General features: G+C 31.9%; 2 long non-coding RNA genes across 2 annotated transcripts; both read left to right on the top strand.

The window, feature by feature from the left end:
* Window positions 1–2835: 2835 nt before the first annotated feature.
* Window positions 2836–3379, top strand: LOC133038055 (uncharacterized). Its single transcript, XR_009688010.1, has 2 exons — window positions 2836–3166; window positions 3291–3379. It is a non-coding gene; the product is annotated as an uncharacterized LOC133038055 (long non-coding RNA).
* Window positions 3380–3533: 154 nt separating this feature from the next.
* On the top strand, window positions 3534–4956 carry LOC115715732 (uncharacterized). The gene is made up of 4 exons (XR_004011427.2): window positions 3534–3732; window positions 3849–3979; window positions 4057–4596; window positions 4681–4956. It is a non-coding gene; the product is annotated as an uncharacterized LOC115715732 (long non-coding RNA).
* Window positions 4957–16566: the final 11610 nt, after the last annotated feature.

Raw genomic sequence — 16566 nt, 5'->3', positions numbered from 1 at the left:
AGTCCTCCCAAAGACTTGGGAAGGCAAAGTTTATCCCAGGCTTTAAGGTACTGACCATGGTTCCCTTTTCTCAAAGCCCCACCAGAAGTCGCGGATCATGCCATCAATCTTATTCACAAGGCGGTTAGAAAATTTGGTGGTCTGCATGGCATAGATGGGCAAAGACAGTCCCACAGACTTAATTTTCTTAACTGCATGCCATCAATCCATTCTTATATCTATTCTATATAAAGTGTGCCTATATAACTGAAATTCTTGGTTTATGAGAAATTCATGGGTAACTTTTTATTTTTATTTAATAAAATATTATTTATATATAATAAAATAATAATAAAACAAATCACATTAATATTTGAATTGATATTTGAACTGATATTAAATATTCGAGAATCACAACTCATTTAAAAAGAAAACACAAAGGTTAATTCATTGTTTTTTTTACTTCTTTAATTTTTAGTTGATGGAGGAATATCATCGTCAGTACCTGCAGTTATTTGATATCAAGAAATACTTGATCACAAGAAACACGTGTCCCGACAATAGCAGGGCACGAGCACCAGTACATGAGATTTGTGCTACCTTTTGGATAGTAAATCATGTATGTATACAATAACATCAGTATTTATCTAACTAAAGTGAAGAAAATCTTTAGCCTACGTTACAGCTTGTAATAGCAATACCAAGGTAAACAAATGTGCACTTAAATATATATTCACGGTGTTTATTTTGTGGGAATAATTTAAGAAGAAACGGGATTGGCTAATGATTTAAAACCTTATTTGGATAATCCAAATCACTCTATAATTGGATAGATTCTCTTCTTCCTCTCATATTTTGATGATGCTAATTTATTCATATTTTGATTTCTACAATTTTTGTGTTCAGACCATTAAGGTAGTGTTCTACTAGGGGATCTAACGAGTTTCGCCCCTTCGCTAATGATCTCTAAGAGTTCAAATTCCAGTATTGTATAAATCTTCAATTTGTTCTATTTCTTATATTAACTGAAATTTTGCTACTTTTTTTTTTTAATTTACAACTTTATTGTTTATATCTTATTAGGGACATTCATAGAAATTTGGGTTTCTTTGAAATATACAATTAATGAGCATTACTTTTTGATCATAGTGTGTTTTCCATGGCTGAAAACCTCAATAATCTCTATCATTTGATATCAAATAAAATAAAATTATCATGATGTATACATTATGGTTATTTAATGAGTAATTAGTGTGTTGAAATTGTCAAACTGATATTTAGAATTGTTTATAATTGAATTGTTTCTTTGTCAAAATTAATATTAAGTGTATTTATATGTTTATAGGTTTATCTATTTTTCTCTTAGATCAATCATGCTCATATAGCAAAAAAATCATACTCATATAGACATGTTATTTTCATTTTGTAATTTAGATCTTCTTAGTCATTATTTAGTTCACTTAAACCTTTTTCGATTAGGGTAACTAAAGTTTTGTTTCACTCTATTACAAAGATATGTATTACATGTATTATTTATTTTTGACTATATAAGGAGGTGAATTTCTTTATTAGGAAACATATAGCGTGACAAATTATTGTTCATACATTGAATAATTATTTTTGATTAATGAGATTCATATATATAAGTATATTGAATTCTTTATTCAAATAATTATTTTTTATTTTTATGTGATTATTTATTGTTCATATATTTAGAACTTTATTTGATTAAAGTTAAGATTATAAGATTAATTAATTTGTGATTTCTTCCTATACACATAATAATAATCTCACCTAATAACTAATAATATTACTTCTTTAATTTTTAATTGTATCACTTTCAAATAACATAGAAAAAAACTAGCATAAAATAAAAACTAGCACCTAATAATATAGTATCAAAATAATACTAAAAAAAATAAAATTTTAACATTAATTTTTTCTTATATTCTAATCACAGTACTAAAATTTACAATAAAAAAATATTCTTTATTATTATACTAATTTATTAAATTATTTCACATTATAATATTTATATAAATATAAAAATTTAATCATAAACACAATATTTTAATATTAAAAACTAAAAAAAAAAAATAGTCTATAGTGTCTCACTATTCAAATATCATAAAATATTTCACTTATTCAAATCACATTAAAAAAAAAACTAATATGAATTTTAAATTTTAAAAAAAACCAAGATATTTTCACACTTAATATTTTTCAAATATTTAACCCAAAAAAATAAATAAATAAAGAACAAAAAAATAAAAAAATCTTAATATGCCATAGAATAGAAAGATCAGGTATATATATCAAAACTAACAGCTCGGTTCATATTACGACTTCTATAGAGACAAGTATAAAAAAAATAAATAAATGAAAGGAAAATCATTAATTTGCTTCTTCTTCTTCCTATTATTTTCGAAGAGAAAAAGAAAAGGTTATCTAATTTGTATAAATTGTATTGGTATTACAAATATACAATACTTTAAATTGTATTGGTTTTACAAAAATACATTACCTTTTTTTTTTTGAAGAAATACATTACCTAAAATAAAAACTAAATATAACAATACCTTAAATTGTGTTTTCATATTTATTTAGTCTGAGTTCACATTTATTGATTCACTACATATTTTGTTTTATAATTAATTAATTGTTAATCAATTTTTTTTTATGTATCTCTATAATTTTTGTTTCTTTTATTAATGTGAAACTTTAGCCTTAATTAGTTCCCTTCTAGCCCAATAAAATTAAGCCAAATCTACTTCTCACTTCCCTTTCATTATATTTTAATTGATGTTTCTTTACGTGATCCTTTATATATTCTCTATATATTTTTCTAGATATTTAGTCATTGTTATTATTAATGATTTAAAATTGAATTATTGATCTTAGATATTAATTGATAATCAGCATTATTATAATTAATAAGATATTGATTACATTTTATGACTCTTTTTATTGATTACGTAGTCATTACTATATTTTTTATTTTGTCTATCTATTGTTTTATTTGAAAACAGGTGAATAAATGGCTACAATATACACAACAATAATTAAGGACATCACTCCAACTACAGAAAGTTAGAAGATTGAAATGAGAGTGTTAGAAAAATCTGAAAAGCGGACAAGCAAGAGTTCACCACTCAAATATCAAAAGCTTATGTTAGCAGATAAAAAGGTATACAATTAGTTTATTTACCGTTGAAATTGTCAATACTCTACTAATAAATGCTATATTTTCCGAATTCCGACTATAAACACGCTGCAACAAATTATATTTTTTTCCTTAAAAATGAACACAGGGTAATGATGTTGAAGCAGTAATATTTGGCACTGAAATTGATGCTAGAGAAAACACTTTGGAAGTGTTCCACACTTACTACATCAGCAACGCCTATGTAAAAAAAACAGCCCCACCTTTCTATAAAAAGCAAGACTACAAATATTCTTGGACAGTGAACTCAAGAACAGAAATCGAAGAAATCCAAACAGAAGACAACCAGGTATCAGCACCAAACTATGATTTCATTCTGTTTAGCAACCTGCATACACCTAAAGAATTCAACAAACCAATAGGTATTTACAATTTGATTTTTCATAAATATATATTCCTCATTGACTAACTATTTAATATTTCAATTTATTAGATATTTTGGCTATTGCTCTTAAAATGAACCCACCAAAAGAAGTCAACACTCCCTATGAACTACATACAATTCAAGAGATATATTTAATTGATGAAAGGTAAACTATACATTTAATCTACCACTATAAATACACCCTTGTGTTCATTTTTATTGCGATATATTAAATACTATTTAACAAAATTTATGCTAATACATTTTTTTTTCTTTACAAAGTTGTAGCTTCAAACCAGTATGTTTGACGATGTGGGGGCATAAAGTCCACGATGAATGCTTACAAATAGCAGAAGTAATCGAAGACAGACCCATAATATTGGGATCAAAACTAATTGTTCAAACCAAGAGAGGTTATTGCATTGATTAAACTACTGATATTTAAAAGCAAAAATTCAAAAATTCAATTAACACATACATTTTGATTTAGGGCTGTCTCTATCGTCACGCGACACGAGTACCTTCAAAATCAATCCTCAACTCCCAGAGGCAGAAGCACTGAAGGAATGGTAATACTCATAAAATCAAATACACATACTATTATAGCTACACATTTTACAAAAAAAATTAAATTTTTGTATACTATATTTATAATAATACTTACTCTATTTTAAGGGCGGAGAGTAACGAAACAGAAATTAAAAACGCAATAGCAAACTGCTTGACATATGAATCTTCTCCAAAATCTTTTGTTGGATTACACGAAATAGTGACTAACATCCAATATCTTACTATAATATTTACTTTATAAAGCTTTCGTTTCAATATCTTACTATTATTAACACCATATGATTTGGATGTAGAAAAAATAATTTTGTATTGAGGCGGCAATAAAAATAACTGATACTCTCCATAATTTTTATTACATGTCATGTGACGCATGTTATAAAAAAATAGATTTATACAATTGCGATGAAAAAATCATATGTGACAAGCCAACATGCGGCCAAGAAGGATTTCCTACACCACGGTATATTACAAAAAACATATGATGTTATTGAAATTAAGTTAAAATAAAAAAAATATACTAACAATCTTATTATGCATTTTACAGTGCTATAGCATATGTTGAACTTGATGACAATACAAAGAGCCTATCTGCTGTCATGTTCGCAGATATTGTGGAAAAAATATTTCGTATAATGCTGCTCAACTAATGAAATATACTAATATATTGCAAACACTAAGCTTTCTTAAACACTATAATATTTTTAGTTTATTTTTGGATTAACTTAAGAACATATTTAAATCATTAAGCTTTCTTAAACACTAATATATTGCATTCAGTATTTAACAATAATCTCATTTTCAAATAACATAGAAAAAACCTAGCATAAAATTTAGTATACGTGCCTTGCACGTAGTTTTTTGCTAGTATATATATATATTTTAAATACAATGTAAAATAAAATTATATATTTTTTATACATTCAATTTTTTTTTCTTTTTTTTGAATTTGTTATTTGTTATTTGTTATTTTATTTACTTTAATTTTTTGTTGAAGACATAAAATAATAATAATTTATTTTATTTTATTGCTAATTATGTGAAAAAAAAATATTTTTTTTTATAAATATTAAATAATTTAATATTAAAAAATAACTAATCTAAAATAACTAATCCAATCTGCACCTTTGCGGATTGGATTGGATTGGATTTAAGCTATTGTGCGGATTGGATTGGATCCAAAAAAATGAAATCCGCACTTAGTGCGGATAGAATACACTATGAGTAAAATAGTACGAATTAGATTGAATGAACACCCCTGGTAATTATATATATATATAAAAAAAAAGTGAAAATTACATGATATATGCGATTTCATAAAAAAGTTACAAAAATATGGCCTTTATAGGTTTGCCACTCTCCTATGGCATTTTTTCACATTTAAAATTTTTTATGGTATTTGATATGCCATATTTTTGTAAACCTATTATCCAAACCCTTATTTCATGTTTTTGTTTCTAGCTTAATTAGTTTTATTTTTTTTTAGTTTATTTTACATTTTAGGATTTCTTTCTATTTGGGAAATTTACACCAAATACTATTTTTTTTCAAACATTACATTTATAATTTGACAAGAAATTTTTTACTTTTATACATTTCTTAATATTTTTTTTTTCTTTTTTTACTGTTTTTTACTAATTAAAGCTTCAAAAAGCTTTTTATTATTATTATTATTATTATTTTATATATTTTTTAGTCAAGTTTGGCTCTCTTTTTTCTTTTTATTTTTTAAGTCAGTTGCTGACTTTTTTTTTCTTTCTTTCTCTTCTCTCTCTATATTTCTTTTTTATTTTTTTCTAATTTCTCTTTGTGTCTCTCTTTATTTTTTTAATTTTTTCTCTCTTAATATATATAATAAGTGTACATTTTTATATTTTCATTTTTTTTTATAGAAATTAAACTTGTTTTTTTTTTTATTCAAACTACTATTTGTTTTTTTTTTTGTTAAAAACTAATTATTTCATTAAAAACAGCTATAAAAAAACCAGTTTCATCAACATCATTGTAACGTCCCCACTTCAAGCCTCCATTGGGTCCTTGCACCCACGGAATAATGGCTCTTATACACGGATACGCCACTCTGGCTGCTTCCTGGATTGATGACTGACCCTACAGACCAACACGAGTGTTTTCAGCGTGTTTTGTCCTCACTCACACGCATCCTGGGAAAACTTCCCAGGAGGTCACCCATCCTTGAAATTGCTCCAGGCCAAGCACGCTTAACTGTGGAGTTCTTTCGAGATGGGCTACCGAAAAACAAGATGCACCTTGTTGACATAGGTAGTACCAATCAATCCATTTAAGCTCTATTCAACTGTGTAGTCCCATACCTACACAGTCTCAGAATCATCCCACTTGACCTTCCCAGGCGGTGTGGGATTGCACAACTTACCCGGTGTTTCCCCTTACGGATCACGGGACTACTGACTGTCACAATCACCCCCCCTTACGGGGTTCGACGTCCTCGTCGACCACACTTCCGGCTGGGTCAAGGCTCTGATACCATATTGTAACACCCCGATTTCCCGAGATGTCACATAGGATAGTCCGTATAAAACAATTTAATAAGATAAAGACAATCAAATACTGCTTTATTGAAAAAATATCCAAGCATGAGATCTCATTGTTTAAAACAAAATACTTTTAGTACTGTAAACTTAAATAAGAACTAGTTAAGTCAAAATAATAGTTCCAAAATGTTTAGCAGTTAAAAACATTAAAAGCAAAATACTGTGCCAGCCCCCTAACATGCGGTCCACGCCTCGAGCTCTTCATTCTCACTGCTTAGCCTTACCCTTACCTGCACACAGAGTACCCGTGAGCTAACGCCCAGTAAGAAGAGCTATGTAGGACATAACCCTCCTAACTAGTTACTTGACATAATTTGCTCTTTTATATTAATCAACAGTAATTCACATTCCATAAATATATCCACAACGCATGTTGTTCTCACATGCACACATCAAGTCTCATACCGCACATTATACTCACATACGATAATCAACTATTCTCTCATGTTGATCAGACATGAGGTAACCTACCCTGCCTTGTGTTATTCTCACACTTGGCATCCAACAGGGCAATTAATTACCATAAGTTGTACTCACCCATGATAATGTTATAACCTGCAAGTGTTATGCTCACACAAGCAGCAAGACCCTAATATTATTCTCGTGCTAATGATGCTCACAAAATATAAGGAAATCACAACACTATCAAATTAAATAACAAACCAACCCAAGTTGTATGCATAACATACACCCTGTGTACAGATGTCCATTATTCTTACCTCAGTTGCTAAGACCACACTTGCTACCTCGAGCACCTCAACGAATTTCCTTGTTGAGAACAAGATCCTAGACATTCATTAACACAGTAATACACTCAAAATACATTCAAGTATGAATCTCTAAACTCATACAGAAACCTACGTAAAAATACGTAACACATAGGTCCATTTTACTTGCATGACACACCATACATAAGCATTTATTATTTTGATTCACACAAACATATTACATGGACTCAAACAAACATTCTTAACGTAAAACATGAATTCATACAACACATTTTTACGTAAAATTTACTAAAATACTATTTATTCTTATTAAAGTCCAAATAAATAGTTAATTAATCACCAATAATTATAATAAATACCTACAGCAACCAATAAATAATAAAACATATTCCTTTTGATATCATAGACAGTAAATGGTATTTCAAAAATACATTTTACTATTTTAACTACACTTATCTATTTTTCATAATTAACTTAAGCATTAATTAAGTAAATTCATGAAAAATACCAAAATTAATTAAAAACCGAATCTAACTCTTCTAATACACTTTATAATCAGTAATAAGTCATAATTAATCTTCTTTGAATTTTCTAAGCAACCTAGGTATTTTTCATAATTAAAATAAGAAATAACATCAATAATTCATGAAAAATACATAATCGCCTGAAAATTCAATCTACCAATTTTATAACCGTTTATATATCATAGTCCATCATATAAAATAAATCTAGATTTTTCTGAGCAACCTAAGTATTTTTCATAATTAATTTAATAAATAACACAAATAATTCATGAAAAATACAAAATTAACCGAAATTTGAATCTACCAATTTTGAAATAGTTTATATCTCATAACTAATCATATAAAATATATTTAGATTTTTCTGAGTAATCTAAGTATTTTTCATAATTAATTTAACAAATAAACCAAATAATTCATAATAAATCAAATAATTGCAAGAAAATTATCAAACTTCATAGTAGGCCTAAGAACACCTAGCACAAGTCAAGAACTGAAAGAAAATCGAAAAATAACCTCCAGAAACCCCTGAACGGAGTGTCGCCGGAGTTCTCGTCGGTTTCGTCGCCGGTAAAGTGTAACTTTGTCTCCGATGGCTCTTGAAGCGTCCTTTCGATTGGGGAAGCTCTCCACAATGCTCAGGACCTCAAAACGATCAAGAAAAGTGGTCCGAGAGGGCAGATCGGGGTTGTCTTCTTCGTTGGCGGTGTACCGTCTTTAATGGAGTCCAAAATTTTGGATTTTTGTTTTGGACGTTAAAGCTTCGTTTTCTTACGTCAAAAACAATCCTTAGGGTCCCATGCACTCAAATATAACCTCCCTTGACCCAAGAACAAGCTTAAACACGTTCGAATTCGAGTCCGTAACTAAGCCGCACCTTTGAAGCTTCAAAAATGGCGAATCTCAAAACGACGACTTCCGCCCCTTATACCACGTTAAAAAGCTTCCTTAGGTCGTATATAAGTGATCCCAAACCCCCACGTTCACCCAGGTTTCACTCCGCTTGAAGAAACGAAAGTTTTCGGTACCGTATACGCCGTATACGTGCTCTCTCTCTCTCTCGTTGGTTCTCTGTTTTGGGTGAACGAAAATAGAGTTTAAAACCTAATTTCTATCGTGTTTAAACCCAAGCAAAATATCGCATTGAACCGAAGTGGAGCGATTCCCATTCCACCAAAATAGGCGTTCGGTTCCGATTCGTTCGTGTATACGTATCGCATACTGTTAATAATAATAATAATAATCATAATAATAATAATAATAATGATAATAATAATAATAATGATAATAATAATAATAATACGTATAATAATAATAATAATATACCTATATAACAATATCCAGACATATGTATCTATTAGGCATTATACACATGCCAATAAAATCAAATATTATATCATCATAAAAATAATCTCATACATATTTAAATCCATAAATATGTAACATAAAAAAAAAATAAAAATACTCTCAGCTAAATAAAATTACAAAAATACCCCTTTCGGGGTTAGCGGATATTACAATTATCCCCCTCTAAAAGAAAATTTCGTCCCGAAATTTTACTCAAATAATTCTGGATATTGTTCTCGCATATCAGATTCAAGCTCCCAAGTAGCTTCCTCAACCACACTGTTTCTCCATAGGACTTTCACCAGGGTAATTGTCTTCACCGGACGTTCATTGTAGGACAAATCTTCCTGCAAACCCAGTGTTTCATAGCTCAAAACATGCGATGGGTCTGACACATATTTCCGGAGTTGAGATACATGAAATACATTATGCACCCCAGATAATGATGGCGGTAAAGCTATTCTATAAGCTACACTGCCCACTCTATCCAATATCTGAAATGGACCAACATATCTGGGACTTAGTTTCCCTCTCTTGCCAAATCTCTTCACCGAGAGTCCTTTTCGTGGTGTCACTCGAAGAAACACATGATCACCCACTTCGAACTCAATGTCTCTCCGCTTCAGGTCTGCATAAGATTTCTGTCTGCTCTGAGCTGTGATCATTCTAGCCCTGATCTTCTGAATAGCTTCGTTGGTGTGCTGAACTGCATCTGGCCCTAGGAGTTTGTTCTCTCCCAACTCATCCCAATGCAGTGGAGACCTGCATTTTCTCCCATACAACATCTCATAGGGTGCTACCCCGATAGTAGACTGATAGCTGTTGTTGTAAGAAAATTCAATCAAAGGCAGGTATTTGCTCCATGATCCTTGGAAATCTATCACACATGCCCTCAACATATCTTCCAAGATCTGATTTGTTCTCTCAGTCTGACCATCTGTCTCTGGATGATATGCAGTGCTGAACTTCAATCGAGTTCCCATTGCTCTCTGTAAGCTTTCCCAAAAAGACGAAGTGAACCGAGCATCTCGATCACAAACAATAGAATACGGTGCCCCATGTAATCTCACAATCTCATTCACATAAAGTTCAGCAAAATGGTCCATGGAGTAAGTCATGCGTACTGGTAGAAAATGGGCAGATTTTGTATACCTATCGACGACTACCCAAATGGCGTCATGTTGCTTTGTAGTCTTAGGTAATCCAGTCACAAAATCCATGGAAATCTCTTCCCACTTCCATTCAGGGAGCTTCAGTGGTTGTAACAATCCCGCTGGTCTTTGATGCTCTGCTTTAACTTGTTGACATGTTAAGCATTTGGCCACAAATTCAACTACATCCTTTTTCATACCAGGCCACCAATACAATGCTTTTAGGTCATGGTACATTTTAGTGGTCCCGGGATGAACTGAATAAGGTGTAGTATGAGCTTCTACCAATATCCCCTTCTTGAGCTCATCATTATCGGGCACATAAATTCGTCCCTTGAACCGAATTAATCCCGTGTCTGATATTTCATAATCTTTGGCGTTACTATTCAAAATTTCTTGCTTTAGTTCACTGAGCTTTTGATACGTCGTCCGCCCGTCCTTAATTCTTTCTAACAAAGTGGATTGAAGTGTGACCTTTGCAAGTTGCCCTGTAATAAACTCTATACCAGCTCGTTCCATGTCTTCCTCTAATGCCCTTGATACTCCTTGTAAAGTGGAAACTAGTCGGGACCTCTACGGTGAGTGCATCCGCTACCACATTGGCTTTACCGGGATGGTACATTATCTCGCAGTCGTAGTCTTTGACTAGCTCCAACCATCTCCTTTGCCTCATGTTTAACTCTCTCTGGGTGAAAAAGTACTTTAAACTCTTATGATCGGTGTAGATTTCACATTTCACTCCATAGAGATAATGACGCCAGATTTTTAGTGCAAAAACCACTACGGCTAATTCTAGGTCATGTGTCGGGTATCTCTGTTCGTATTCTTTTAATTGCCTTGAAGCGTAAGCAATTACCTTCCCTTCTTGCATTAGAACACAACCCAACCCTTGTTTAGATGCGTCACAATATACCGCAAATTGTCCCTCTTCTATTGGTAAGCGAGGATTGGTCTTTGAGATAAGTCTATTCTTCAACTCTTGGAAGCTTTGCTCACACTTGTCGACCGTGGAAAATTTTAGATTCTTCCTAGTTAATTCTGTTAAGGGTGTGGCTATCTTTGAGAACCCCTCAACAAACCTTCTATAATAGCCTGCTAAACCCAAAAAGCTTCGAACCTCAGAGGCGGTCTTTGGTCTAGGCCATTCTTTCACTGCAGCAACCTTGGCAGGATCTACTTTTATTCCCCCGTTAGTGACAATGTGGCCCAAAAATGCAACCTCGGACAACCAGAACTCACATTTTTTGTACTTGGCATACAATTGATGTTCTCTTAGTCGCTGCAAGGTCAAGCGTAAGTGCTCCTCATGTTCCTCCTCTGTCTTAGAATAAATCAATATATCATCTATGAATACAATGACAAACTGATCCAGATATTCCTTGAAGACTCGGTTCATGAGATCCATAAAAACTGCTGGGGCATTTGTAAGTCCAAATGACATCACCATGAACTCATAATGCTCGTATCTCGTTCTGAAGGCTGTCTTCGGTATATCTTCATTTTTGATTCTTAGCTGATGATACCCTGAACGAAGATCAATCTTAGAAAACACTTTTTTCCCTTGAAGCTGGTCAAACAAGTCGTCAATCCTCGGCAGTGGGTACCGATTCTTTATAGTCACCTTGTTCAATTCTCGGTAATCTATGCACATTCTCATAGTACCGTCTTTCTTTTTAACAAATAGAACTGGTGCGCCCCACGGAGAGTAGCTAGGTCTGATAAACCCTAACTTAAGCAATTCTTCCAACTGTATTTTGAGTTCTTTCAATTCCGATGGTGCCATCCTATATGGTGCGCGGGAAGCCGGTGCCGTTCCGGCACTAATTCTATCACAAATTCGATTTCTCCGTGTGGTGGTAACCGGGTAACTCCTACGGAAATACATCAAGAAACTCAGCAACTACCCGTGTTTCCTCCGGCTTTCTTTCAATTTTCTTGGTGTCATCAACCACATTAACTAGATACCCTAAGCACCCACGCTGCAATAGTTGCCCAGCCTTCATTGCCGAAATAATAGGAGTGCGGGGTTTCTTTCCTACCCCCCTGAACATGAAAGTCTCTCCATCTTCTGGTGTGAAAACAACTTTCTTTTGCTTGCAGTCAATTGATGCTCCATATTGTGACAGTCAGTAGTCCCGTGATCCGTAAGGGGAAACACTGGGTAAGCTGTGCAATCCCACACCGCCTGGGGAAGGTCAAGTGGGATGATTCTGAGACTGTGTAGGTATGGGACTACACAGTTGAAGAGGGCTTAAATGGATTGATTGGTACTACCTATGTCAACAAGGTGCATCTTGTTTTTCGGTAGCCCATCTCGAAAGAACTCCATAGTTAAGCGTGCTTGGCTTGGGGTAATTTAAGGATGGGTGACCTCCTGGGAAGTTTTCCCAGGAAGCGTGCGAGTGAGGACAAAGCATGCTAGAAACACTCGTGTTGGTCTGTAGGGTCAGTCGTCAGTCCATGAAGCAGCCAGAGTGACGTACTCGTGTATAAGAGCCATTCAGTCTGTGAGTGTAAGGGCCCAATGGAGGCTTGAAGCGGGGACGTTACAAAATGGTATCAGAGCCTTGACCCAGCCGGAAGTGTGGTCGACGAGGACGTCGAACCCCGTAAGGGGGGGTGATTGTGACAGTCAGTAGTCCCGTGATCCGTAAGGGGAAACACCGGGTAAGCTGTGCAATCCCACACCGCCTGGGAAGGTCAAGTGGGATGATTCTGAGACTGTGTAGGTATGGGACTACACAGTTGAATAGAGCTTAAATGGATTGATTGGTACTACCTATGTCAACAAGGTGCATCTTGTTTTTCGGTAGCCCATCTCGAAAGAACTCCACAGTTAAGCGTGCTTGGCCTGGAGCAATTTCAAGGATGGGTGACCTCCTGGGAAGTTTTCCCAGGATGCGTGTGAGTGAGGACAAAACACGCTGAAAACACTCGTGTTGGTCTGTAGGGTCAGTCATCAATCCAGGAAGTAGCCAGAGTGGCGTACCCGTGTATAAGAGCCATTATTCCGTGGGTGCAAGGACCCAATGGAGGCTTGAAGTGGGGACGTTACAAAATGGTATCAGAGCCTTGACCCAGCCGAAAGTGTGGTCGACGAGGACGTCGAACCCTGTAAGGGGGGGTGATTGTGACAGTCAGTAGTCCCGTGATCCGTAAGGGGAAACACCGGGTAAGCTGTGCAATCCCACACCGCCTGGGGAAGGTCAAGTGGGATGATTCTGAGACTGTGTAGGTATGGGACTACACAGTTGAAGAGTGCTTAAATGGATTGATTGGTACTACCTATGTCAACAAGGTGCATCTTGTTTTTCGGTAGCCCATCTCGAAAGAACTCCATAGTTAAGCGTGCTTGGCTTGGGGTAATTTAAGGATGGGTGACCTCCTGGGAAGTTTTCCCAGGAAGCGTGCGAGTGAGGACAAAGCATGCTAGAAACACTCGTGTTGGTCTGTAGGGTCAGTCGTCAGTCGTCAGTCCATGAAGCAGCCAGAGTGACGTACTCGTGTATAAGAGCCATTCAGTCTGTGAGTGTAAGGGCCCAATGGAGGCTTGAAGCGGGGACGTTACAATCATCCTGAAAAAAATAATAATCTAAAAAGAATACATACTTTAAAAACTAGTTTCATCAACATTGAAAGAAACTAATAATTTTATTTAAAGAATAAAAAAAAATACTTTCATCAACAAGATAATGAAAAAAATTACAATCTAAAAACGATACTAACTTTAAAAACCAGTTTCATCAATATTAAAATAAACTAATTATTTCATTAAAAGTGGCAAAAAAAAATAGTTTCATCAATAACATAATGAAAAATACACAATGCCTAATAACTAAACTTTTACAAACGATACTAAATTTAAAAACCAGTTTGGAACATATAAATTTTATATCAATACCTAATAACCAAACTTCTAACTTCATTCTTTATTTTGGCATTTAATTTTTTATTTACATGCTCAAAAATTAGAGTTGATATAAACATACAATATGCAACAAATATAACAAAGGGAATCAGAAATTAAAATCAAAGAGGAGAAAAAAAACAAAGAAAATTAAAGAGACAAAAATACAATAAAAACCATGAAAGAATAACTAAAAAAACAGTGAAATGTGAGAAACCAATTAGTAAAACAACCAAATTAACAACAAACAAATAAAAACCAGTTTCTTAAAATAATTTAATATAAAATTAAAACTTAAAACTCAATTATGAACGACAATAAAAAAACCAGTTATGAAAACTAGTTACTTAAAAAAAACCAGTTATGAAAATAATAAAATAATATGTGTGTCAGAAACTGATTATTTAAGATAAAATAAAAATTATTGTTCAAATATCATACAATAATAAAACTGGTTTTATACAAATTAAAATATATACAATAATATCATAAAAATGGAGCAACCCCATTACAGAACAGTTAAAACATGTGAAACCAGTTTCGACATGTCAAACCAGTTTTGACGCTATAAAAAATCATAACAAAAGATAAATGTTAATAATTAAGTTAACTGAAACCATTTTCATCAGACAATCAAATAAAAAAAACACACACACACACAAAAATACAAAAAAAAAATACTAATCACAAATATAATCAAAACAACACATAATACATACCAATAATTTAAAAACAAAATATGAGTGTTCGAACCTAAAAATAAAATAATAAAAAAGTAACTTAAAATAAAAAAATTTGTAATAACATAATATAAATGCTAATAATAAAGTTAACTGAAACCAGTTTCATCAGGCAATCAAATAAAAAAACACACACACACACAAAAATACAAAAAAAAAAGTACTAATCACAAATATAATCAAAACAACACATAATGCATATCAATAATTTAAAAACAAAATATAAGTATTCGAACCTAGAAACAAAATAATAAAAAATTAACTTAAAATAAAAAATTTGTAATAACATAGTGAAACTATTTTTTTATTCTTTTAATGAAATTATTAGTTTCTTTCAATGTTGATGAAACTGATTTTTAAAGTTTGTATTATTTTTAGATTGAAATTTTTTATATTATTTTTTTTTCAGGATGATGTTGATGAAACTGGGTTTTTTTTTTCTGCTGCTTTAAATGAAATAATTATTTTGTAACAAAAAAGCAAAGAAAAAAAAACACAAACAGTGGTTTAAATAAAAAGACAAGTTTAATTTCTGTAAAAAAAAATAATATCTACAGTTCATATCATTTTTTATTTATTTTAGTGTTTTATTTTTTAAAAAAGAAAAAATAAATAAAAAAACACAAATTTAAAGTTTTTTATGGCATTCCTCATGTCCTTTTCCCATATTTGTAAGTTTTTTTTTAAAAAAATACCATATTTAGTGTAATTAAGTTTTTATGCCATATATATCAAACTTATCTTTATTTTTCCATATTTTTGTAAATAGTCAAAAAAAAAAACTTTAATTGGGCTATTTCTGAAAAATAATTTAAATTGGGCTTGCATTTGGGCTTGTAACCTTTCCTTTTATCGTTTTATTTACTCTATCTACAAAAATATGCTTATATCACAAAATTAAGCAAATTTAACTAAGAACAAAGACATCCATTATTTTTATTTGAGTAATTTGCGGCATGAATACCTAAGTTTAACTCCCAATTGTAAATAAATACCTAAGTTTAATTTTTAGCGGTAATAATACCTAAGTTATAATTCTAGAACTTTTGTAGGTTAATTGTTAAGTAAATTGTCATGTGGCAATTCGTAATTGGTCCAAGTCATTAAATTTTTATTTCTTTAAAAAAATTAATTAAAATATACCAATAAGAAAATAGCACGTGGATAATGACATAATATTTTAACGGTTAGGTACTTACAGAGTTCTAAAAATATAACTTAGGTATTATTACCGCCAAAAATTAAACTTAGCTATTTATTTGCAACTGGGAGTTTATACCGCATATTACTCTTTTTATTTTTTCTATTATATACACTACACATATAATTATAAATTGAACTTTTAATCATATGCATTTGGATTTGAAACTTTTTCTATTAAAACGAAAACTTAATTGTTAAAAATTAAAATATAGCAATAAACTTATTTATAACCAAAGTGATAATTTTTACTTTTTCATCTTTAATAA

The sequence above is a fragment of the Cannabis sativa genome, chromosome 5, assembly GCF_029168945.1.
Source record: "Cannabis sativa cultivar Pink pepper isolate KNU-18-1 chromosome 5, ASM2916894v1, whole genome shotgun sequence".
Classification (NCBI taxonomy): Eukaryota; Viridiplantae; Streptophyta; class Magnoliopsida; order Rosales; family Cannabaceae; genus Cannabis; species Cannabis sativa.
The sequence above is the reverse complement of the archived record's forward strand: the minus strand, read 5'-3'. Positions and strand labels throughout refer to the sequence as shown.